This window comes from Mus caroli, chromosome 6, assembly GCF_900094665.2.
Source record: "Mus caroli chromosome 6, CAROLI_EIJ_v1.1, whole genome shotgun sequence".
In the NCBI taxonomy this organism is placed as follows: Eukaryota; Metazoa; Chordata; class Mammalia; order Rodentia; family Muridae; genus Mus; species Mus caroli.
In genome coordinates, this window is record NC_034575.1 from 47,799,693 (window position 1) to 47,824,263 (window position 24,571).

General features: G+C 43.6%; 1 protein-coding gene across 2 annotated transcripts in view; it reads left to right on the plus strand.

The window, feature by feature from the left end:
• Creb5 (cAMP responsive element binding protein 5) overlaps positions 1-24,571 on the plus strand; it is a 394,770-nt gene that overhangs the window by 23,131 nt on the left and 347,068 nt on the right. The window contains exon 1 of one of the 2 annotated variants that reach the window (XM_021164792.1): positions 331-395. The exons of the other annotated variant lie outside the window; for it this stretch is intronic. The gene's annotated coding sequence lies outside the window, so the exon portion shown is untranslated. Of the gene's footprint in view, positions 1-330; positions 396-24,571 lie in introns of those variants that run through there. 2 annotated transcript variants of the gene reach the window in all.

The window sequence follows — 24,571 nt, forward strand, 5'->3', positions numbered from 1 at the left end:
GGAGAGGAGAGGAGAGGAGAGGAGAGGAGAGGAGAGGAGAGAGATGAATTATTCCAGATGAATGATTGTCAGTGGAGATGTGTGCTTTGACCTTTTTCCCCTTCATTTTTGCCAGGGAGATTTTGCATACTGATAATCGGCAAGAGTTTGACTTAACAGAGTTATTATGGGATGTTTCTGGCTTCAGTGGGCTCCAGTTTCTTCTGGGCTGGCCTTCATGTACAAAAGGAGTGTACAACCTCTCTCTTTAATGCAAGAGTCCATAGTATTATCCTTGTCCCGACAAATCAGTCAAATATTTATTTCTTGTGCAGAACTAACTCTCAGTACTGGAGTCCATTTATGTCTGAAACGATCTCATTTACCTGAATGGGGAGCAGATATTTATTTTCAGGGTAAGTGGTGGGGTCCTATAATTCTCCTGTGACAGACGAACCAAACACTGGGCTGTAAATTACACTTGGCTGGAGAGGATACTGTGGGAAGGAGCCATGTTTCTGTTGCTGCTTGTTCTTGGGTTGGGGCTGAGAGCTGGAAGATTGGTGACTCTGGGATTTACCTAGAAAATGAAAACTATTCTTGATAGAAACCAGAAAGGGGTGAGTAATATCTTATATGTATGTTTATATAAGAAAGGAGATAGCAGAGGGAGCCTGGATCTAGCATTTCACTGGACCAGAGACTAAAAGTATCACACAACATGTGAGAATGGCCCTGGGCATTATGGTTTATTTTCAAAGACCTTTTGATATCACTGTTAAGTTCTCTCCCTTTGTTTTATTTTAAAGTGGCCCTTCACTGGGTTTCATTAATGTGTCACAAAGTGGGATTTTCTGTTGTTGTTTCTGTGAGCTTTCAGTCTCATAAAAATTAAATGTGTGCATTCCTGTAACCTGATATGCCCTCTCCAGTAAAAATCAATGGTTCTTGCCCTTCCAGCTCAGGCTGCTAAAGTCTGATGCGGCCTGGTGTCTGCTGTGTACATTCGTGCATATGGCCTTTTGTTACCTCTGTCTTCTGATGTTTCTTACACATATTTGCGATGTCAGCACCAGCCACAAACAATCTGTTTGTGGTGACTATGTTCAGCCTTTCTATGTATTTTCTAGAAAACAAGGAAAATATGCTTCTTTCCCTTGCTCTGTGGAGCAGGCAGGGAAAGGGCTCAGTTTATTATTTGTGAGTATATTATTCCTTTCATTAAGTGACAAGAACACTCAAAGATGGGTTTCTTCAGGGGTAGCAAAATTTAAAACAAGTTAGTTCATTTTTGAAATGATTTGCCAATGCTTAGACTCAGTGCCATCCACCAGTCAGGTAGAACTCCTATGGAATATATTTTTTTATAAGGATAATACAATGTTGACTTTTAAGATTAGGTTCCAAAGTGTGTCAAGGAGTGTAATTCTTGAAAATTCCATGTGGACTAGTCATTGTATTTGATGCATGTTTTCCATAGCATTTGCCTATGAGGTTTCAGGACCACTATTACAGAGACTGGGTGAACAAGTTGACTTCTACTTCCTTAGACGTGCTATTGAGTAGAATTATGTATGTGTTCAAGAGTGTAACTTTCTATGGCATTGAATGAGGTTTTTTTTTTTTTTTTTAATTAATTATACTTCCAAATCCATTCTTGAACAGAAAAGGGGATAGGAGTATGGATGCATTTCAAATCTGATAATGTTTAGGCTTAGAGTAAATTTACAAAGCACCAGTAGCCCACCCCACGTGAGAGTAGTTTCCAGTTACCCAGGAGCCATTTGTGGTCAGGATGCATCATGATCATTTATGCTGCAGCTAGAGTGCTGATGGGAGGAGAGAGAGAGAGAGAGAGAGAGAGAGAGAGAGAGAGAGAGAGAGAGAGAGAGAGAGAGAGAGAGAGAGAGCCAGAGCCCATAGAACCCACTGAAACCTCACTGTTTACAGACATACTGAACTTTCTAACAGGGTTTTATCTGGAAGGGATGCTGTTAAACTCTCAGCTCACAAAAAATGAATTTCAGAGTTTTCTTTAACATATAGAACACTCAAAATATAGATCCACATTGTCATTTCAACTAGACTAGACATGCATACCTAAGAGTCTACTGTCTACCCTAAAGACGACCTAGGGACAGGATGTGAGTAAAGGTGTCTACTCTGTCAGCTGGAAAATGACTTTCTAAGTGTGTGTCTAGGGGACACAGAGGAGATCACCCATCCCAGCTTCACATCATCAAAGAACTTGTTTTATTCCCTTGCTTTTTATTCGTTTTTTTCCCCTACTTGATACATTTTTTAACATTTTCCTTTCAAATTATTGGCACTTGTAATTATCAATAATAAGCTTTAAGAAACGAAACATGAGATGGTAGAGTGTTACCATACCAAATCAAAATAAAGACAGACAACAGTATAGAAACTTGGCACTTTATTGTCAACTGAAGCTTTGTAGTGCCAATGAGAAACTAGTTAACTACATGTTAAGCTTTTGGACGTATTCAACATAAGGCTGATCTGGGTTATTGCTTTCCCAGACCTCCTTGGAATCCAGAGACCCCAAGCGGGGAGCAACTGGATTTACTGATTGCTATAAATTCCCTTTGACTTCTAGCATTCTGTGATACATGAACACCATTAAACCAATAAAACTGAGCACTTAAAAATGGACTCCCAGCAGCAAGCTCTGAAGTCCAGCTTCAATGTTTTGCAGGGTGGGAACAGAGGCCAAAGGAGCTGCTTCCGAGGCTAGGTGAGTTGAGGAAGGACTGGGACTAGCTCACCTTTGCCAAGCCCCACAATTCCTTGGTGAGCAACCCCACACAGGAATATTTACTTCTTCGCCTTGACCACAGACAGCCTCAATTCTCTGTAATGGTTTTTTGTTTTGTTTTGTTTTGTTGTTGTTATTGTTTTGTTTTTGGGAGAAAGCACAAATCCTTTTTTTTGTTGTTTTCTGTATTCTTGTGGACTTTACAGTGCATGAACCCAAATTCTACACTGAGGGCAGAATGAGCTAAAAACTCAAAGGTGACTGTCTCAGACATCTGTTGGCTTTCATCTGCCCAAGGGATAAGCTTCACCCAGTGACATTCCACGTCTGCTTGGGAAACTACCATGATGGATTGTTCATGATCATCATCCAGACTTTGCACACGCTATTCTACTAGCTAGAATATTCTACAGGTTCATCTGCATTGAACAAATTCCATAACACTCGGTTAAGATCCTAGTGTCTATCACATCCAGATGTTTAAGCAATCTGTCCATTGAGGTCCTATTGTTAAAAAAAAAAAAAAAAGAGGAAACTGACTCATAAATGGTATGCAGATTTTCTGAGGTCACATCGTCCATGAATGGTGGAGCCTAGATTTGAACCTATCACTTTAAGCTCCATACTCTATGCTACACAAAATATCTCTTAAGATGGCACCTCCAAAAACAAAAGGATCCCCAGGCCTTCAAACAGCAGTGGCAGTAGCCCTTAATAATTTTTTAATGTTTTTAAAAGCATCCTGTTTATAAAATTTAGAAAGCCCCCTCCCAATTCTCTCATCAACATCTTAGTGATCTTTGAGTAGGTTTTGTGAGGTGGGGGTGAGGATGGGGGGGGGGTGCATTCAGCTTTGATTGTCTAGGACCTAGCAAAATCTCTGTGACCTGGCTTATCCTGAGTAGAAATTCCTCAAAGGAGTGAGTTTATGAACAGACCCACGAGTGCTGGCCTGTATTGGGGGTTGGGCTTGGGCTCATCTTTCTCCTGTGCACTCTTGGGAACTGGTTGGAAGCTACTCTCTTCCTGTACACTTTACCTGTCTCAGGGGCGCAGAACATTCTGACTGGGAAACCTGGTGCTCTCAGCTGTCATCTCCACGTGACAGTAAATCATTGCCAAGTCTTGCAAAGGTGTCCATGAAATCTGCTGAGTGGCCATGGAGTGCTGCAGCCCGCCCGACAACATTGATTTATTTAAGTATAGGTTGGGTGCTCTGCGAGAACTCGCCATCTGCCTACGTTGTGTTTACTTGAAGTAGCCGTCAGCAGTTTCCTGACGCGTTATAGAAAAATGGTAGTTCAACTTAATTTTTAAGCGGGGCCTGTTTAAGAATAATTTGTTAATTACTAGTTGGTCGATTCCGTTTCCTTAAATTAAGGGCTTCGGTTAATATCACATGCTCCCTGCCAGCTTGCTGGGATCCACTGCCGGGGTGTGCACAGTTGCAAGGAGAGATTGCAGCCTGGTTTTCTCCGTTGCCACCCCCTGCCTTTGCCTCAGGTTTTGCTAATTTTGCAAGCTGGAAAGTCGCTTGGTAGTTAGTTTACTAGCTTTAGAACTGCTGGGTGGAAGCTAGATTTAATAAATCTAATAACCACCTACAAAAATATTTTTTTGACACATTGTAGATACCAGGCCTTTCTTAGGAGGGGGCTTCTGAGTTTCTGGAGCAAGGGCTGCTTCTTTGAAATTTAGGACAACTGGTGTTTACACAGCTTGGGCTGAAGGTGTTTCATCAGCTGTACACAAGATAGAATCCAAGAACTGTAGGGTAGCTTGGAGGCCAGTAGTATCTATCTATCTATCTATCTATCTATCTATCTATCTATCTATCTATCTATCTATCTATTGGCAAGAAATGGAGTATCTTGCAGTCTATTGCTGGAGATGCCCAAGGAGACAGGCCATGGTTGGCAAAAGAAAATATGAGGAGTTTGGGCACAACAAGATATGCTTGGCTTTGTAAATGTTTTGGTTTCAATAAAATCCCAAATGTACTTTATCAGTGCATTTCTCCTGGTATTTTAGACCCTCGTGTATTTCAAGGGAAATTTAGACCATATGCTTTTTTCCATCTATAATTAACTCATCACATGTTGGTTTTGAAGAGTTATTTGTTGTCCAAGAAGACATTGCAGCTTGATTTTAATCTCTTCCAACGTGTTTCTCCCTACTTCATTTTTTGTTTTGGTTTTTTTGTTTTTGTTTTGTTTTGTTTTTGAGACAGATTTCTTCGAATAGCCCTGGCTGTCCCGGAACTCACTCTGTAGACCAGACTGGCCTCAAACTCAGAAATCTGCCTTCCTCTGCCCCGCAAATGCTGGGATTAAAAGCATGTGCCATCACTGCCCGGCTCCTTACTTCATTTTTAAAACGAGGAAGCCATTTACTTTTGGCAAAACCTGAACATGCATACACGAGAACGTTGCATTTGGTTGGAAGCGTCATGCACTGAAGGCAGGTGGAAGGAGCCAAGGGTGTTCTCCAGCTCCCAGGCAGTTCTGAGCTCTTACACAAATGCCAAGAGAGATCTTCTCCTCTCAGAGTCCCTGGTGACTGGCTACATGGCGTAAAGCTCTGAGAAACAGTGTCAGCCGGTTGCTATAATTTTAATTTCGAAACTTCCCTTTCCTGAGCTTGACTCTGTAAGTTAGGCTCACACTTATCTTGCCTACCTCCCTAAATTATTGAGAAGATCAGAGAGATAATACAAAAATACCTTAGACTATATAAATAACATCCCGTTTTTTTTCTCTTGATGTCATCATTGCTTTTGAATGAAATAATCCTCAACTCTTTATTTTTTTAAAGAATTCTTTATTTTTATTTTGTGCATATTAATGTTTTTATCCATATACACCACATATGGGCCTGGAGCCCAGGAAGGTCAGACTTGAGTGTCAGATCCCCTGGAACTGGAGTTAAAGAAGGTTGTGAGTCACCATGTGGGTAGTTGGAACTAAACTCAAGTCCTCTGCAAGAGGAATAAGTTCTCCTAGTTGCTGAGCCATCGCTCCAGCCCTTATTTATTTATTTATTTATTTATTTGAGACAAGGTCTTAACTTTGTAGTCCCATTTAGCCTAGAACTCACTATGTAAACCAGGCTGGCCTCAAATCGGCCTGCTTCTATCTCCAAGTGCTGGGATTAAAGAATTAAAAGTGCATACAACCACTCATCTCTCTCTCTCTCTCTCTCTCTCTCTCTCTCTCTCTCTTCCCTCTCTCTCTACTCCTTTCTCCCTCCCTCCCTCCCTCCTTCCCTCCCTCTCTCTCTCTTTCTTTTCCTTCCTTCCTTCCTTCCTTCCTTCCTTCCTTCCTTCCTTCCTTCCTTCCTTCCTTTTAAAATAGAATGTCATGTAGCTATAGCTGCCTTCAAATTTGCTATGTAGTAGAGGCTGGCCTTAAGTTCTTGGTCCTCGTGCCTCTACCTCTGAAATCCTAAGCTTACAGGCTTTACCTGACTTTAAGTGAATGTTTGTCAGGGGCATTATATTAGACACTTTATGAGTTACTGTCTAACCCTTACAGTGCCAAAATAGACAGTTTTAATTTCCACATCTTGGAAGCTAAAACCCTATATAAATTTCCTAAAGTTATATTGTTTGTGGATGGCAAAGTAGAATAGAAATCTGTCCTCAGCTGGGGTTGACACTCAGCGGAGTATATGATTGAATGCTATGGTGTGTCTCAATGTCAGAGCATGACTCGAGTCAGTATCACCCATGGCTATGTTGTGATACACTAGGAAATGTGTTAGGCTTAAACCACATTTCCTATTCTACTTCTTACGGAGGAATTAGAGCAGACACAAATACAAAAATGTACTCTCTTTGAATATCTGCACATTCAAATACCATGTAGGAACATAACTGACGCCAACTTTAATTGAACACTAATTTGGGTTAGATAGCCCAGAATTCTCTAACTGCCTCATCTCCCTTAATCCCTAGAACTATCTTACAAGGTGGGCTGTGTCTGGAACTGGGAAAGATTGAGGTTTAACTTGGCATGCCCGTTAACCTCCCAGTTTCAAGGAGGAGAAGATAAGAGCCGGAGGAGAGCGATGAGACTCTCTGATACACAATCCAGGAAGCAGGACCCGCTTCTCCTTGTCACTTCTTTGTTTCCTGTTCCTTGAGGGTGAAGTGTAGGGTCCAGGTGTGTGTTAAGCTTGTAGAGGATTTGTATCACCACCAAAGAGTCCCAAACTTGGAAATCCCTTGCTTCTGTTGTGGAGAACAATGCTGCCAGACTTTGACTGTAGAAGGGCTTTGTGATCTTAGTGAAGGTGGGCAGACAGAAACAGTAATTAAAACTGTCCGTGTTCCTGGGGTGGGGGGCAAACTAAGCCTGTCTTCTAATATTCTTCCCTGTATAGAAAGGATTGAGAAGATTGTAGAGCCAAGGCCTCTCTCATGACAGCTTCTAAGCTAGGTATGAAGATGCAGACCTATGGTGGGCCCAATAACTCCTCTCTCTACTTTACAAAGGAGTCTGGCTTTAAACAGATCAAGTTGCTGATTTGTTTTAGAAATATGTGCTGAGCTCCTGTTCATGGGAAGTTCACATAGCTAAGACTGGAAGCGTCCAGCCACTTCTTTATCTCCTAGAGCATTATCTAGCTCATCTTGCTCTTCCACCTACCAGCTGACACTCAGAACAACAACAATACTCCATAGATGGTCATGGTCCTTTCTACCACCAAGTCCGCCTCTGGGAGCTTGGTCCAGTCATTGATGCCAACATGCTCTAGGGATACTGCTGACAGAACCTGGAGGAAGTCTGAATGTATTTCTACCATGTGGAAATTGACTGAGCTAAGTGGTCTAAAAATTGAATGTGAACAGCTTTGTTATGGGGAATTTTGCTTTGCTCTGGCATGGCAGTGCCTGCCTGCAATCCCAGCTCTTGATTGGCAGAGGTAGGAGGATCAGAAGACATTCAGGTAGTCCTTAGCTACCCAGCAAGCTTGAGGCTGGATCTGGCTATATGAGACCTTACTCAATAAGAATAAGTGACTAGGTAAACATCACAGAGACCAGTTCTGTAGCTCGGGTGTCACTTGAGGTCTGTACAGAATCCAGATGGGTTTTTTCTCCCTCTGTTGTCTTCTCTCTTGTTAACTTGAACATTTTTATGTTTCCACAATAATACCAATAAATGACCAGATAAAGATTTTGGTAATGTCACACTAACCTGGGGGACTCCCCTTGCCATGGGATAGATTCAACTTGTTATGACATATTCAGTGATTGTGAAGTTAGAATTTGGAGAGGGAACCAGTCTAGCAACGGCAGAACCTAAATCCTCTTTCTCAAGATGGCGGTGGCTTCCCTGCCTGCAGTCTCTCTCCTTCTTTCAACAGGTGCCCACCTGAAGAAGCCACTTGGCTAGTTTTCCTGAGAAAGGACGGTGGAGGTAAGCTCAGGAAATCGGTTGGTAGGTAGATAGATCAGTCTTTCAGCTGCAGGGAGGAAACAATGATACATAGCTGGTCAATCACTGGCCCTCTCACTGTCTGGAAAGGGACTCTGCTGGCCCTTCTCCATCATAGGAGAAGCTGTCTTTAAAAAAAAAAAAGGAGGCAGGATGCACAGCCTCATGGCATTTGCTCTGCCACTTTGCGTGTGGGGTAGCATAACACAGTAAGAAAAAAAGATTCTTGCTGGCTTTCACCTCTACCCGCAGAGAACCTGAAGCTATTAGCTGTGTTTTCTGAGCTCATTTCAGCTGCTCGTGGTGCCAGAGAAAACCTAATTACCAAAGAATTTAAAGGAAGGACTTTGAGAGAGAACTCTCCTGCCCTAAATTAGCCAAAGTGGCTTGTGTCTTTTCCTATAGCGGATGTCAAAGGAGGTTTCTTCCTGGTCTTCCCTGCCACACCAGCAAGTTGCAGGTATCGCTTCTACAATAGCCTCTGGTAGAGCAGCTGGTTCTGGGTTATCTTGGAGCACTTATCTTCAGTCAGGCTCTTCCTAGCTGCTGACAAACCAAACTGGAGAACGAGGACATTTTTTTTTTTATTTTTATTTTTGGCTCTTTAACAGTGAAGTCTAGCAGAAAAAGATAATAAAAATAAGGATAGGGCTTTACTTGAGAGTGAAAGTGGGACCCAGGATTTACAATCCTTGCAAGATGCACTTGCTCTCAGGTCCAAAGCCTGTTGGTGGCAGTGCTGAAGCAGCACTGGCAAACAAGAGAAAACAAAAATCAGTCGAGCAGACATCCTGTGAAGCTTTACTTCTTCAGTCCCTTAGCTTTGCTCCTGGTCCCTAGTAGGACTCCTTGGGACAGGGTGCCTTTCCTGGGCTCTGCTGAGTAAGATCGCCACGGGCAGACTCTCCAGAAGAACCTGTGGGCCAGGCATATTTCCCCCACTGCCTGTTTCTTTCGCTGAGAGCAGTGTGGTATGAAATTCTCCTTGTATTCAGTTGGCCTGTTTGTTTCAGGAGTTTCCCCTCCCCTCCCCCCACCCCCCAGCTCCACTACACTGCACAAAACTGGAGCATTTGGGGCTAACTTGGCAGGATGCTGTGGCCGCTGGCAGCTTCCAAAATATGACACCAGTGAAAATACGAACCAAATGTTCTTCATACACAAGGGTGTGAAGACTTCCCTGGCCTCCTCTCTGAGAGCAGACGCACGGCAAGCACCCAGCCATTTGGAGTTTCGGTCTTGGCTTTGCTCTTTATCAGTTGGGTGACATCTTGGAAGCAGATTCTTTATCCAACAGTAATCATTTCCCTGCTTCACACTGTGCAGTTAGCGGTGAAAAGCTCAGAGCACTGCTGCATGCTGGAGAGAGTGCACTGCTGCATGCTGGAGAGAGTGTATTGAAGTAGCTGGTTTTTCTTTAGCCATAAGCACCTGACAGGCAGGGCCGCAGGACAGGCAGATGTTTCCGTCTGGGCTCAGACCTTAGCTCTCTGTCTCTTGCTAGCCTTGAAATGGTTACTAGACTCTTACCTGGAAAGTGGAGCTTGGGACAGTATGATTATCTCAGAGTCCTTGAAGAAACCAACGAGTTTGCTCTCCGCAGCTCAGGGCTCAGAAGGCACCGCACAGATGTTAGAAATATTGTGCTCGGGGTTGGAGAGATGGCTCAGCGGTTAAGAGCACCAACTGCTCTTTCAGAGGTGCAGAGTTCAATTCCCAGCAACCACATGGTGGCTCACAACCATCTGTAATGGGATCTGATGTCCTCTCTGGTGTGTCTGAGGAGAGCAATGGTATACTGATATAAATAGAATAAATAAATAAATAAATAAATAAATACATCTTTAAAAAAAGAAAGAATGAAAGGAGTACTGTGCTCATAACACAGTGCTGGTAAACTCGGTCAGACATAATTTGGGAAAATAGGATACAGGACACAAGCAACAGTTTTCTTGTCATTATTCTCTAAACAATAGCAACATGTGAAACACTTACAGTGTGCATGCATGACATCATAAGCAGTCATGGATAGACAGATGTGTAGATATTCATGCAAACACCACTATTTTATTATGTCAAGGACTTGAACATCCAAGGACCTGAGTTTCCACTGAAGTCCCTGTAGACACAGGAACTAATTCTGTTATTTTAATATGACAAGCAATCACTGGCTAGCTCCCGTAACTCTATCTTCCTCAGTCCTTCTTTGGATGCACTAACTCATTTCTGATAGGTCACAGTGGTACTTTCTGTGAGGGCTTGTCACAGTTTGTGTTTCGTTGTTGTGATAAGCACCATGTCCAAAGCATCTTGGGAAGGAAAGAGGTTATTTGGTATGTATTTCCTGCTTTTAGTCCACCATTGAGTAAAATCAGTCAGGACTCAAGTAGGAGCAGAGGCAGGAACCATTTGAAGGAACACAGCTTACTGGCTGGCCCTCCTGCTGGCCTCAACCTGCTTTTTTATGTAAGCATGGATCCCCTGGCTAGGGCTAGCACCAACTACAGTGGGCTGGGCCCTCCCACGTCTATCATTAACAAAGAAAATATCCCCACAGACATGCCTCTGGGTCATCCTGATGGAAGCATTTTCTCAGCTCAGGTTCCTTCTTCCCAGATGATCCTGGCTTGCGTCAAATTGAACAAACAAACAAATAAACAGCTAACCAGTATAGGCGTGATCTAGGAAAGGAAGACAGTGTTTTGTCGAGGGGATTTAACTTTGCTGGTCCCTTCATTTATGCCTGTTGTCTTGGTGGCTATAGATCTGGAAGAGGAGACATTTGAACCAACTCTTTTAGTGATCCTGGCATTAGTCCTTAAGCAAGCCCTTTTGTGATCAGTGATTTCAGTTGTCCACTTGATTGGGTTAAGAAACACAGGTGCGGGATGCACGCCTTTGTCTGTGAAAGCATTTCTAGAGAGGATTACCTAGTTGAGAAAGAAAAGTAGCTAATGCTGATTTTGGCAATAGGAGGTCTTACCATGATAAACTTGATCAATGTAGGCTTTTGGAGTTGCCTTGCCAGATGAACAGGGACACGTTTGTAACTGTGGGATACAGAGGCCAAGATTGATGTGATTAGAGCTTACCAGGATATTCTACTGGGTGGGTGTGGCAGACCAGGATGCTAATAAAAAGGCAGAGAGTAAAGACTGTACTCACAAGATTTCAGAAGGGGAAAAGGACTCTAATAGGAACGGGGTAGAGGTCACTCGGGTTACATTCTGTCAAAGAGTCTGGCTGTAGTCTGCCATATCCTGAGAGACACTGGGCGAGACTGAATTCAACAGTAATGGATTAGGCTGTTTGGCAGAGGCAATTTTAAAACTGTTTAACATCTAGGTGGTGGCATGGTTGATGCTTGCTGCGTTTTTGAGGTTTATAATAAGAGCTTAAGTAAGCTGAGATGAAAACAATTCAGAATAGCAAGAAAAAGAGTGCACAAGTTTTGTTGTTGTTGTTTTTTTTTTTTTTTTTTTTTGAGACAGAGTTTCTCTGTGTAGCCTTGGCTGTCCTGTAACTCACTCTGTAGGAGGCCAGGCTGGCCTCAAACTCAGAAATTCGCCTGCCTCTGCCTCCCAAGTGCTGGGATTAAAGGCATGTGCCACCACGGCTGGTAAGTATTTTTAAGTTGCAGACAAAGCATATGCATTTGTTAAAGAGTGCGATGAGGGAGAAATCTGAGGACAGGTGAATTTAGAAGTATTAGCGTAGGATGTTTGAGGGGAGAAATTTCAAGACAGGTTAGCATCCAGGCTGTACGGTGGTGGTTTCTTACTACTCTAATGTGAGACAGAACAGTAAGAAGGTCAGTTTGGTAAGGAAAACAGAGTGAGTTTTAAGTTCCAGACTTAAAAGGGGGCATAGACAAATCATCTGTAATAGTTAGGAAATTGTGCCATTCAGAGGGCACCATACTCTGCGTCTTTGATGAGATGCTAGGAAAGGTGCCTGCAGGGCAAGACCTTGAAGAACTGTAAGATGCAGAGTCATTTCACAGGGAAAGGAGAGCAAGGATGCCCGGAATCCCTTCTCAGAAACAACCCCATAGAGGAAGGGGTTTTTACAGCTTGGCTGCCAACATGCACATAGATGAGTAGCGGTGGTACGAGAGAGGCAGACTGAATCTCAAGCTGCTAGTAGAACTTAGAGGTATAGGCTAGGCAAGGATGAATTCCTTGCAAAGAAACCCTGGGAGCTCTTTTGTCTGAAGTTGTAAAGGTAAAGCCTAGATGCCTGGCGTGTGAGACAGTGCACTGAGGAAAACTGCAGACATTGGGTGAAACTGGACCAAGAGAAGCTGCATATGCTACAGGCAGTAAAGTGGGAGGGGTGGGACTACCTAAGGCTGTTGGAGCCCAGATGATGCCACCAAGAGCCAAAGATGCTGGACATATAGCTGCAGGGTTTCAAGTTTTCCCTGCTGGGTTTTCATCCTTGCTTTGTTCTTATGGGGAACATCCTAAACACTGATGTGAGTCTTTCACCTGCTGAGTTCTTCAGGTGGCTTTTCAGATTCTCACTCATGCCTCAAAGAACAAAAGAGCTGAGCTGTCTGGGAAGGGGCCTGAATGAGCCACAGGGAGGATAATTGATAAGCCAACCCAAGAATAGCTGTGGTTACATCTGAGTTGGTGTTTTCATTCGACACACGGGAAACTGAGGCCAGAGCAGTTCTGTGGCTGCCTGATGGGTGCTCACGCCATGAGGATCAGGGCTATGGCTGGAAGGTAGTCCTTGTGACTCCTTCTTCAGCCTTTTGTTATTCTGTGATTGTTCACTGACCTTTACCAAGGAAGAATTGAGACCCTGACTTCTAAGCTAATTCCTAATCCTTACCAACCTCATTTCCTTTTAAAAAAAATGACATTTCCTGTTTCATGGAGGAAAACCTTCTTCTACTTGTCCCCTCCCTTCTCTTTGTTCAGATGTGGAAGGAGAGAAAAATAAACCAGACACCTAGAAACCTCAAGTAACATTATGTCTCCTCCATCTCAGTGGAGATGATCTTCTCTAACCTGATGGTTTCCTGGACATTACTGCTCAACTCTAAAGTAATATGTGTGCATCTAAGCTTTCAGCTATTAAGTCTGCATTGTAAGACAGGGACTCAGCTCAGCGGCTCCCCTCGACGTCTATCCCCGCTGTCCTTCAATGCTCCTCCATTACTTTTTTTTTTTTTTTTTTTTGGTTTTTTGAGACAGGGTTTCTCTGTATAGCCCTGGCAGTCCTGGAACTCACTTTGTAGACCAGGCTGGCCTTGAACTCAGAAATCTGCCTGCCTCTCCATTACTTTTGTCCCTATTGATTACACTCTCCAACTTTTCCTTTCTATGTCCCATCCTACGTATGCACTTTATCCCCACCAGAAATTTGCATTGATCTAATGGTATGGGAAAGGTAGGGGATCATTTTTAGGCTGTGCCTGCTCTCTTGAAAGGATAAATGCTACTCTTGTGACGTAAGTTGGTTAGGTCTCACGGGATTGGCTGGGTGGCCTGAAGAGGGCGTTGTTATAAGGAGAGCCTGACTCTTTTTTGCCTTTCATGGCATGATCTCCCTCTTGCTTGTGCTTTCACCATGTCAAGCTATCTGCCAGGAAAGCTTCACTAGATGCCAGTTTCACTGACATAGTCTCGGTCCTCCAGAGCTGAGAGTTAAGTAAGCCTTTCTTTATAAAGTACCCAGTCTTAGAGATTTTTGCTGTAACAACACAGAATAGACTCATACATCCATCAGTTTAACTAGGTTGCTTAAGACGGCGTTCCTATCCTTCATTCAATCCTTCACTTAACTGCTCACCACTCCCACATCGTACCTGCCATGAACTCCCAGAATTGCTCACCGTTCAGCACATTTACTCAGACATTCTCTTTTGTAACCACAACTATGTCTTGTGGGCTTTTGTTAAATTTGACAGCTTGAAATCAATACATAGCATTGATACATTAAGACGAGGTACATTTCCTTTGTTCCTTCGTTCAATGCTGTATCAGGATCCCAATGTCATAACTTGGGAAGGGGGAGTCTTAAAAGAGTTTCCCTAACAGCAAAAGAAAGCAGATTAACTTTTACAAAGCATTGTTGCTTGCTTAGAGTCGTCTGATGGACGCTGGGAACTTTGATTCTTGTTACGATTTCTTGTGGGCTTTCCCTTCCCTTTCTCTTATCTCCCTCTCAACCTTCACTTCAGACAGAGTCAAATTCTGTTGTTCACCTAGATTCAGGAATGGTGAGACTTGAAAAGTATAGTTTTTGAAGAGGGCTGACTCAATAGTAGATCTAATCGTTGGGTTTGCTTTGGAACGTGGGGGTGAAAACATGCATTCCCTCTAGCAGCAAGAGAAATGACTTGGGAGAATCAGTTGACATTGCTGATGACTTGTAAGTTTTCCATCTGTATCTGTTTATCTTCTACACGTTGGGTCTCCTCTTCACTGTGGAGAATGTCAGGGTAATAGATGCTGTTTGTTTGAAGCGCGAGACTGATGATAATAATTCTGATGCTTTCTGTTGGACACAGATAATAAAATGACCATGGGTATGCTGGCTTGGATCAGAATCTGCAAGGTTTACATAATACATGGCTAGAAACAAGCCCCGAAGACATAGAAAATCCTAAAATTATCTCAGTCCCAAAGTATGGTACCCACTGTTCTAATCCGCTGTCCTGATGCTTGGGTTGTATATCAAGCAAAAATACTAAAGTGGATCATTTACCTAGCTTGCAATTTCTCATGCTGGAGAAAATATGCAATTAGGAAATGCTCCTCATAGATTTAGAAATGGCTGATGTCTAGCCATAATTTCCCTGGGATAATAGGTCACCGCAGGAGCTTGCTCTGCTTACTTCGAGGCTCCAGGCTGCTAACTTTGCGCACCTATGTATTGTCAGCTTGTGACTCTAGAATAAGAAAGAGAAACACAAAGTACAGAAGAGGAACATTGACTGTCTAACTCTTGGCAGAATGTAGAAGGTAAGTTATTAATTACTACGTTCTCTGCATCTGACTGCTTTTTAAGTGTGTGTGTGTGTGCATGTGTGTGATATGTGGTGGGAGGTTTGGATTCACCTCATAATGAAGCAGAAGCATGGCCCCACTGCGTGATAAGGCAGTGGCAACTTACCTATTGTTCTGTAAGGAACCCAGGTCAACTAGGAGGAACCAAGCTCTTCCTGTAAAGTTGTTTAGGACAAATGTGTTAGTGATGTTTCTCAGGTGGACCATGAGTAGCCTAGCACTGGAAGTACCTAAGAAAACTTCACAGGGCTGAAGAGTTGGCTCAGCAGGTAGAAGCCCTGGCTGCTTTTTCCAAGAACCCAGGTTCAATTCCCAGCACCCACATAGCCCCTCACAATTTCTGTCTCTGGTCTCATGGGATCTGACACCCTCGTGTGACCTCTGGGCACTGCATGCAAGTGGTGCACAGATATACACGCAGGAAAAACACCCATATACATAAACTAGATAAACAAAATAATTTTTTAAGGAAAACTTTTAGGGGTCTTAGTGTGTGTGTGTGTGTGTTTGTGTTATAAGTGGATGGATAAAAGAAAACAGAGGTAAACTTAGGATAGGAGTGTGCTGGTTAGTTTTGTCATCAGAATGCAAACTAGAGTTGCTCGGGAAAGAGGAACAGCAGATTGGGCTGTGGGTATTATCTGGGGGGCATTTTCATGATTGCTGAAAGGACCTGGCCTGCTGTGGGTACTACCACCTCTGGGCACATTGTCTTGAATTACATAAGAAAGGCAGCTGAGCATACGTCATAAGTGAGCCAGCCAACATCGCTCCCATGGACTCTGCTTTAGTTTCTGCATCTAGGCTCCTGCTTGAGCTCCTGCCTGGGCTTCCCTCAATGATGGACTGTGATGTGGAAGTATAAGGTGAATAAACTCTTTTCTCTGAGTAAACAGAAAACATCAAAAACAGAGATGTTTTTGGCCAGTGTTTTCTCAAAGCACCAGAATGCGAGCTAGACTGGAGGGCTGCAACCCTCACCTCCGTTCCCTTGGGTGATCATTATAAAGACTTCGGTGGAAAGTGGCTGTTCTGTGTTGTGGCATCTGACATTTACAGCCCTAGACTTACACCAGCTGTATGGCTTTCTCTAAGTCTCTCTGTGGTTTGGGCATAAACGGGGAAGGCCTTTCCAGTATTTCACAGTTGATCTGGATGCCGGCCACTATTTTGGATACTATTTTGTCCTTTTGCCAAAGTGTGTGTGTGTGTGCGTGTGTGCGTGTGTGTGTGTGTGTGTGTGTGTGTGCGCTCAAGCATGCATGCATGCTTCTTTTTATACTGGAAAATCAGTCCTGAATGGATGTGGTTTGGAAAAGTATAATTTGAAAATAGATCTGACGACAGCTAGAAGTTTCATGGTGTGAGTTGTATGTACACATGCATGTGCAGAGGCTACTCTGTGTGCCCAGTGTCAGTAAGACCAGTTTGCTTAGAGTTTTATGTGTAGGGAAATGCTGCAGTTCCACAGGATCATTACTAGGTGAGCAATATACTCTATAGCAGTAGCTCTCAACCTGGGGGTGGAATAACCCTTTTACAGGGGTCAGCTAAGAGCGTTAGAAAACGCAGGTATGTGCATTATGGCTCATAACTATAGCAAAATTACCTATGAAGTAGAAACAAGATAATTTTATGGTTGAGAGTCACTACATGATGAACTGTACTAAAGGGTCTGGTTGAGAGTCACTACATGATGAAAGGGTCTCACCATTGAGAGCCACTGCTCTAGAGCACGCTACTAACATGGTCTTTCCGTTTTGGAGTTTGGGACACTTAAAGGTGATATGTGTTTGTTTTCTGTGCGGTTGCTGATGGACAGCTCAGGGATCGCAGGCAATATGAACACTGTTGAATGAGTTCCGCTGAGTTTTCCTGAAGGATGGCATATTTTAAAGTGCATGCATATATGACATACGTCTATCACGGTCATACCCAATGGCATAACGGTGTTGCTGCTGCATGGTTCTGCTGTTAGATTTGCCAGTTCCTCATGGCAAGAAACTTCAGTCCCAGCCTGGTTCTCAGCCTTCCCCCATCAGCTGTGGTGTCCAGAGCAACTCCTTCAGCTCATTTCACACTAGCGATCCCATGGTGGGTGTTAGACTCTATAGATCCCCAGCCCTTTGCCAATCTAAAGTTACATCTCTTCAGACTACACCTTGATTTTCTCATATTCAAATAAATCCTCCATGGCAAATGTTTTATAATAAATATTTTTTAACTTCATAAGGACTTTTCCAGATAAAAGTCAATGCTAGGCACACCATTATAAAGACATATGATACAGTTCAGATGGAATTATATCTTTAGTTGGCCCTGTGAAGCCACAGATCTCATACTTGCAAAGTCAACCAACCATAGATTGAAAGTACTAGAGAAAATAACCGCAGCTGCACAAATTTTTCTTGTTACCCTGCCCCAAATGATGTTATATAACAACAACTTAATGCCATTTAAGTTATATGAGGGTGTGTGTAGGTTACATGAAAACAGTCTGCCATATATTATATAAGGCTCTCGGATGTCCACAGACTGGCATCCATGATGCATTCTGGGCTCAACCCACCCCCTGCCAGTACCAAGAGACTGTATTTAAACTATGTTTAAACCAGTCAATATCCTAAAGGGAGCCAACACAGTATAAGAGTTTAACCCAGAGGCCTGAAGGAAAGTGGAGGCAGGGTTGTGGGACCAGCCAAAGACAGGGAATGCCAGGAAGAAAGAGGAGCAGGAAACTCTTATTCCTGATGCCTTCAGGAGCGAGGCGGGTGGGTCCACATTTCCATGGGCCCTTAAGATGGAAGAGGGGATGGAGATGGATAGGGAGTGACTATCAGACTCTTTCTCCTCACAGCCTTTCACCTCTTGCCACTGCCTCTCACTGGCTGAACAGGAGTCCTCAGAGGACAAAGGGGCCTAGAGGATTCAGTCTACACTACTCAGCCTGATACAGAGACCTGGACAGAGAGAGCAGAGAATAGATAGAGTGGGAGAGGGCAAAGGAAGAGATCAGCACAGTATGGTGGTCCCCTTGTCAGAGTGTATATACCTCAAGATTGCCAGTGAACATCTTAAAAATAAAGGTAGGACTAAACCTTATATATTCTAGGTATTAAAACGCTGCCATCTTTGCTTTGTATAGCAGAGAGGATTTATATTTTCCTTCTCTTGAAAGTAGATTTTTTTTTCTTACATAATATATCCCGATTAAAGTTCCTCCCAGTTCCTCCCCACCTCCCCTCCCATCCAGAGCCACTTCCTTTCTGTCTCTCATTAGAAAACAAATAGGCTTTTGAGGGATAACATAAGACAAAGACTAACACATCAGATTTGGACAAAGCAAACAGAGACGAAAGGGTCCAAGAGATGGCCCAGGAACCTACTTATCCACATGCTCCAGAGTCCCATCAAAACACCAAACTTGAAGCCAAAGGACCTGGTGCAGACTCATGCAGACCCTCTGTGTGCTGCTTCAGTCTCTGTGAGTTCCTACCAGCTTTGATCATGTTGAGTTGGAGGGACTTGTTTCCTGGTGTCCTCCTTTGGCTCTTATATGTTTTGTGCCTCCTCTTCCACCAGGATTCTAGTGCCCTGAGGGAAGAGATTTGATGGAGACATCCCATTTAGGGCTGAGTGTTCCAAGGTCTCTCACTCTCTGCACAGTCTCTGGCTGTGGGTCTCTGTATTTGTTTCCATCTGCTGCAGGAGGAAGCTTCTCAAATGATGGCTGAGCAAGACATTGATCTGAGTATAGTAGAATTCATTAAGAGTTACTTTATTGCAACTATTTCTTGTTTTTGTGTGTGTGTGTGTTTGTTTATTTATTTATTTTGGTTTTTTGGCTTTATGCTAGGTTCTTGGGGTATCTACTATTTTGTCTCCAGCACTGTTCACCCACGCAGTGTTGGTAATGGGTTCCATCTCATGGAATGGGACTGAAGTCAAACCTTGTGGCTCCTCCCACAATGTTTATTCCACCATTGCATTAGCAAATCTTGTAGGCAGGGTACCATTGTAGATCAAGGTTCTTGTGGATGGCTTAGTTTTTAGCGTCTCTCTTTTGGAAGTGTGCAAAGTACCTTTCTGTACTAAAGATGCTAAAACAAAACGTATTAATGTTCTAGGTAGGCACCAGCTCAACCTTTCCATATTCAATGAGTTGTGCAGATGTAGTCTTCAACAATGGGGCCTTGATGTCAGTTTGTGGAAAGCAACCTGTAGTCTTGGCAACAGCCTCAGTTGTTTGGAGATTCCTATGTGATCCTTTTGGCCAACAACGCAATTAGATGTAACCCGACCCTGGTACTGGAAGCTTCATTTGGTGACAAGAGATGGCCAGTTGGGACTCTGTCTCCTCCATAATTTGGTTATTTCATTTAGATTGTTTTTTATTTAAGGAAGCTTCTACTGTACTAGGTCTCCGTGCTATCGCCCAAATGGCCCTCAATTTTAGCTGTTGCTCCATATCCCTCCAAAATCTTCCTCTTCACTCCTACTCCCAACTTGATACTTCTGTTACAGCTCCTTCACTCATCCATAACTGTCTCTTCTATTTCCATTTCCTCACAAGACCTATCTTTACTCTCTAGTCCTTATTCTATACCTCACCTCTGTGATTCAACAAACTGTGGCTTGGCTATCATTGACTTTATAGCTAATATACACATATAAGTGAATACATGCCATACTTGTCTTTCTGAGTCTCAGTTACCTCACACGGTTATGATTTTATCTAATTCTGTACAGTTACTTGCAAATTTCATGATTTTTTAAACAGCTGAGTAATACTCCATTGTGTAAATGTACCACATTTTCTTTATCTTTATTCTTCTGTTGAGGGACATCTAAGTTGTTTCTAATACCTGGCTGTTATGAATAGAGCAGCACTGAACATGATTGAGCAAGTGTCTCTATGGTAGGACCAAGCATCCTTTGGGTGTGTGCACAAGAGTGATACGGCTGGTTCTTGAGAGAGATCGATTGCCATCTTTCTGAGGCACTGCATACTGATTTCCATAGGGTGTATATGAGCAATGGATGGGTGTTCTTACATCCCATCAGCCCAGCATGCACTGTCACTTGTGTAGACTTAGCCATTCTGAGAGGTTTAAGATGGAAATGCAGAGAAGTTTTGGGTTGCATTTTCCTGATAGCTAAAGAGGTTGAACATTTCCTTAAGTATTTCTCAGAAATTTGAGTTTGCTTTTTTTCTTTGGGAATTTCTCTGTTTAGATCTGTATTCCAGATTTTAACTGTGGTGTTTTTGATATCTAGTTTTTGGTTTTTTTTTGTTTTATTTTTTAATTCTATATATACTATATATTTTGGATCTTAGTCCTCTTTTGAATATGTAGGTAGTGAAAATCTTTTCCCATTCTGTGAGCTGCTGGTTTGTCCTTATAACAATGGCCTTTTTAGATTCATGAGGTCACATTTCTGTTTGTTGATCACAATGCCTGTGCTACTGATGTCCTCTTCAGAAAGTCTTTCCCTGCACCGATGAGTTCAAGGCCATCCCCACCTCCTCTTCTATCAGGTTCAGAGTACCTGCTTTTATGCTGAGACCTTTAATCCATTTGTACTATTTTGTCCAGGGTAATAAGTATGGATCCTTTTGTATTCTCCACTCAGTCATCCCGTTTGACCAGTACCATTTGTTGAGGATGCTTTCTTTTTTTCTGCACATGATTTTGTTGGAAGAGGTTCTGGGCAGGGTGGGTCACTGTGTGAGAGACTGCCCTATAGCTTCTGTTCCTATGAGCTTCTCTTCTCTCCTTCCCCTTTAGCCCTTGTGGTTACCGTGGTTAAAACAATCCTAGCATGATTAATGTGTATCAGCTTGGACTGATATAACCTTCAGGGGCTCTAGCAGTGTCTGACTTCTGGCTGCTCTGATGAAGCCTGTCTCTTCTCCCAGAGCTTCCCCTTCCCAGGGTTCCTTGTCCCCAGTGCGGGCCAAATTGTCCCTTAGTGTTACCTCACAGCATCTGTGCCTACTGCACTTCTGCCTGGGACAAATGAACTATGCATGTCATGGCTAGCATACCTGTAGCTCCATCTTTCTATGACACTAGTCTATCAACAAGGTAGATGCTGATGTGGGGCACCAGACTCCACTGGAGTGAAGAATCTTCTTAGGGATGCTCTACCTTTGTGGTGGCTAGCCTTGGCTGTCAACCTGCTGGGGTTTACAAATCATTATGAAAATATGCCTATGACGATGTTTGTGGATGTTTTCTAGTTTAGGTTAATGATATAGAAAGGCCTGCCCTAAATGGGGGTACCACCATTCTATGGTCTGGGGGTCCGGACTAAACAGGAAGGAGAACGGCAGCTGAGCACAGCTTTCATCACTCTCTGCTTCTGGACTGTGGGCTCAGTGTGAACAGAAGCCTTACCGTTGGCAGAAGTGACCTGTATAGGCTCTTTATTGACATGCACCTGCATATCAAAGCACATGCTGGCCTCCAGGGTCTTAGAGAACTTACGCAAAAGTACCTGTTATACATTTCACGTCTCTCTGGCCCTTCCCTCTCCACAACTACTCACCCTTTGTATAACCTGCTATTCTCTCTCTGTCTCTCTCCGTCTCTGTCTGTCTGTCTGTCTGTCTGTCTGTCTGTCTGTCTGTCTGTGTCTCTCTCTCTCCCTCCCTCCCTCCATCCCCTTCTTCCTTCTCCTCTCCCTCTCCCCTCTCCTGTCTCTCTATCCTCTTGTTCCCCTTTCCCTCTCACCATCTCTTTCTATCTCTTGCTAGTCTCCCTTCTCTCACAGCTAGCCCTGGCCATGTCCAGTCTGCTGTCTTTCCTCTCAGCTCCGGACGCTTCCAGTGCCTCTGGATATTTTCTCTCTATAATTCACAATGAAAAACCTTCCCCTTTACCAGACCATGGAGCAGTCCCGTCAGCAGTTTCTTTGCTGCTCCCCTCGCACGCAGTGATATAACAAGGTTCCAATAAACCCAGGAGGAGGAAAGCGCTGATGACAAGGGTAAGAGAAATGCCATTTGTAAATTAAATGCTGAAAGGGTGGCATTGGACAGTGGATGATGCAGGCCTCTGCATCCCCATGTCTGGAATGGAGCAAGGCAGAATGGAGCGAGGCAGAGATGGATCAGAGCGAGGGCGCTGGTAGCCAAGATAGGGAGCCTTGAAAACAAGGCTTTGGGATCTAAGGATTAAGAATGCACTGGGAGGGAGGAGAAAGAGTATACCAGGGCCTTAGGAGATGGCTTGGGGTGCCATGAAACTAGTGTAGAAATCAGAAGCAGGGACTATCTAGATTAGCAGCTCTGGCTAAGAGGCTATGGGCAAAAAGCTGGAATGTGCTTGTCAGTCACCAGAGGTGGACATAGGCATTTTATTCCTTCGTAAGGACAGGGTGTATGTGCATTCCCCTTATCTGCCTCTGTCCCTCGCTCTATCTCTCCCCTTTTCTCTCTTCCTTCCTCCCTATTTCCTTTTCTCCCTGTCTTCTCTCTGCCCCCCACCCCACCCCAGCCAATGTAAAAAGTGTTACTTCTCTGGCCAGCTTAGTAACCCAGAGTTGGTGGGGTGTTGGGAAAGAAGATAGAGTGTAGTCTGTTAGAGTGAAGTCACAAACGGACTTTAGATTATTCTCTCGCAGGCTTCTGACTTAATTCTCCTAAGCAACAGCTGAAGTTCATATCCTCATTTCAAGAACGAAAAAATAAATGTTCTCTCTGAAGCACATACTAAAGAGAAAGGCAGAGAGGATCGATCCCTCAATGAATCCATAAATATTTACATAAGCGCAAGCTATAAATCTGTGGCTTTGAGCTTATCCAGTTTCACTGCCTTTACACTCATGGCACATAAGTATCCAGCAGGCATTGGCTAGTTATGAGTGTTCCATCTGTGGAGACTTGTCTTCTAGTTTGTTTCTTTTGCTGCGGAAATACAAATCCGCTTGTGAGGTTGGACATGGGCCTCTGCTGTTATAGATTGGTCACTGTCAGCCACAGGACAATGGTCCCTGGTCGGGCCTTCACTGTGATAGACTGCTTACTAAAGGGGGCACTAAGTCCCAGCCAAAGGCCAGCTTTTAAGAGCTTTTGGAAATGTAATAAGTCTCACTGAAGCCTTTGTGGAGGTCTTAGTTAAGTTGAAGGTGGAGGATGAAGAGGAGGAAAAGGAGGAAGAGGAGGAGGAGGAGGAGGAGGAAATCTCCCTGTGAGGATTACATGCTGTAAGCATGGGAGTAAGTAAACAAGTTACCTTTAAGTGTGTGTGTGTGTGTGTGTGTGTGTGTGTGCGCGCGCGCGAGTATACGTGTGTGATTTTGCACACAGACAGCCCACACTTATTGTTACTGTCTCTCCTTACATGCTTATGTCTAGGTATATTGGTTAGTCTTTCATTACTGTAATGAAATCACTGACGAGCTACTGAGGAAGATGAGGCTTATTTGACTCACAGCTTAGGAAGGTCAAAGGCACAACACTAGTATCAGCCCGGTGTCATATCATGGCAGCTAAGATTGGGAGGAGTGACACTGGAGCAAGCAAGCAATTACATCTAGAAGCAAGAACCAAGAAAGACCAAAGGCTGGGCTCTACAGCCCTCCCCAGGGCAAGGCTCTGGGACATAAAGGCCTTCCACAGCCCTACTGCATAGATGGAGGGTTTGGGTATGTGATATATTAACTGAGGACATGACTGCCCCTAGATATGGTTGAGAGGAAGGTGTTTCTTGTAGATATAAAAGAAACTAAAGCTAGAGACATCCTGAAGAGTCCAGAGCAGGGAGAGAAAGCAGTAGATGTAACATGGTCAGTAGACTGGACCAGGTCACAAGAGGAGAGAAAGACAGGGAGAGAGATAAAGGAAGACAGAGAGCATGTGTCCACAAATGGCAAGGCAATAAGGAAATCAGAAGTAGAGGGAAGGGAAGCCTATGAGTTGGAGAAGTTTAGGGTGGAAGGAGGGATGAGAAGAGCTGGAAGGACCACAGGTACTGAAGCCAGCATGAGCTTGGTCTGCATATACATCACAGATAGCCATTAGTCTTTCTGACAGATAGGTTCCCTTGTTAAAGGGGAACAGCCTGAATTTGGGGGACTGGGCTTTCCTTTGGACTTGACAACTATGTCATGAATTTTCTACACCCTCCATTATGCTACCACAGGAACCAGGCCTCACTAGCAATCTGGCCAAAGTGCTGTAGGCAAGCCTAGGGGCACACTCAGCAGCTCTTGTTTAGCCATGAGCAGACTAGTTAGTGGTGAGTATAACTTGTGCCTCTTCTGGATTTTGGGTTGTCTGGCTCCAGGCATATACCAAGTGGAAAATGACTTCCATGAAAGGACAATGTCCCCACAAGACAGGC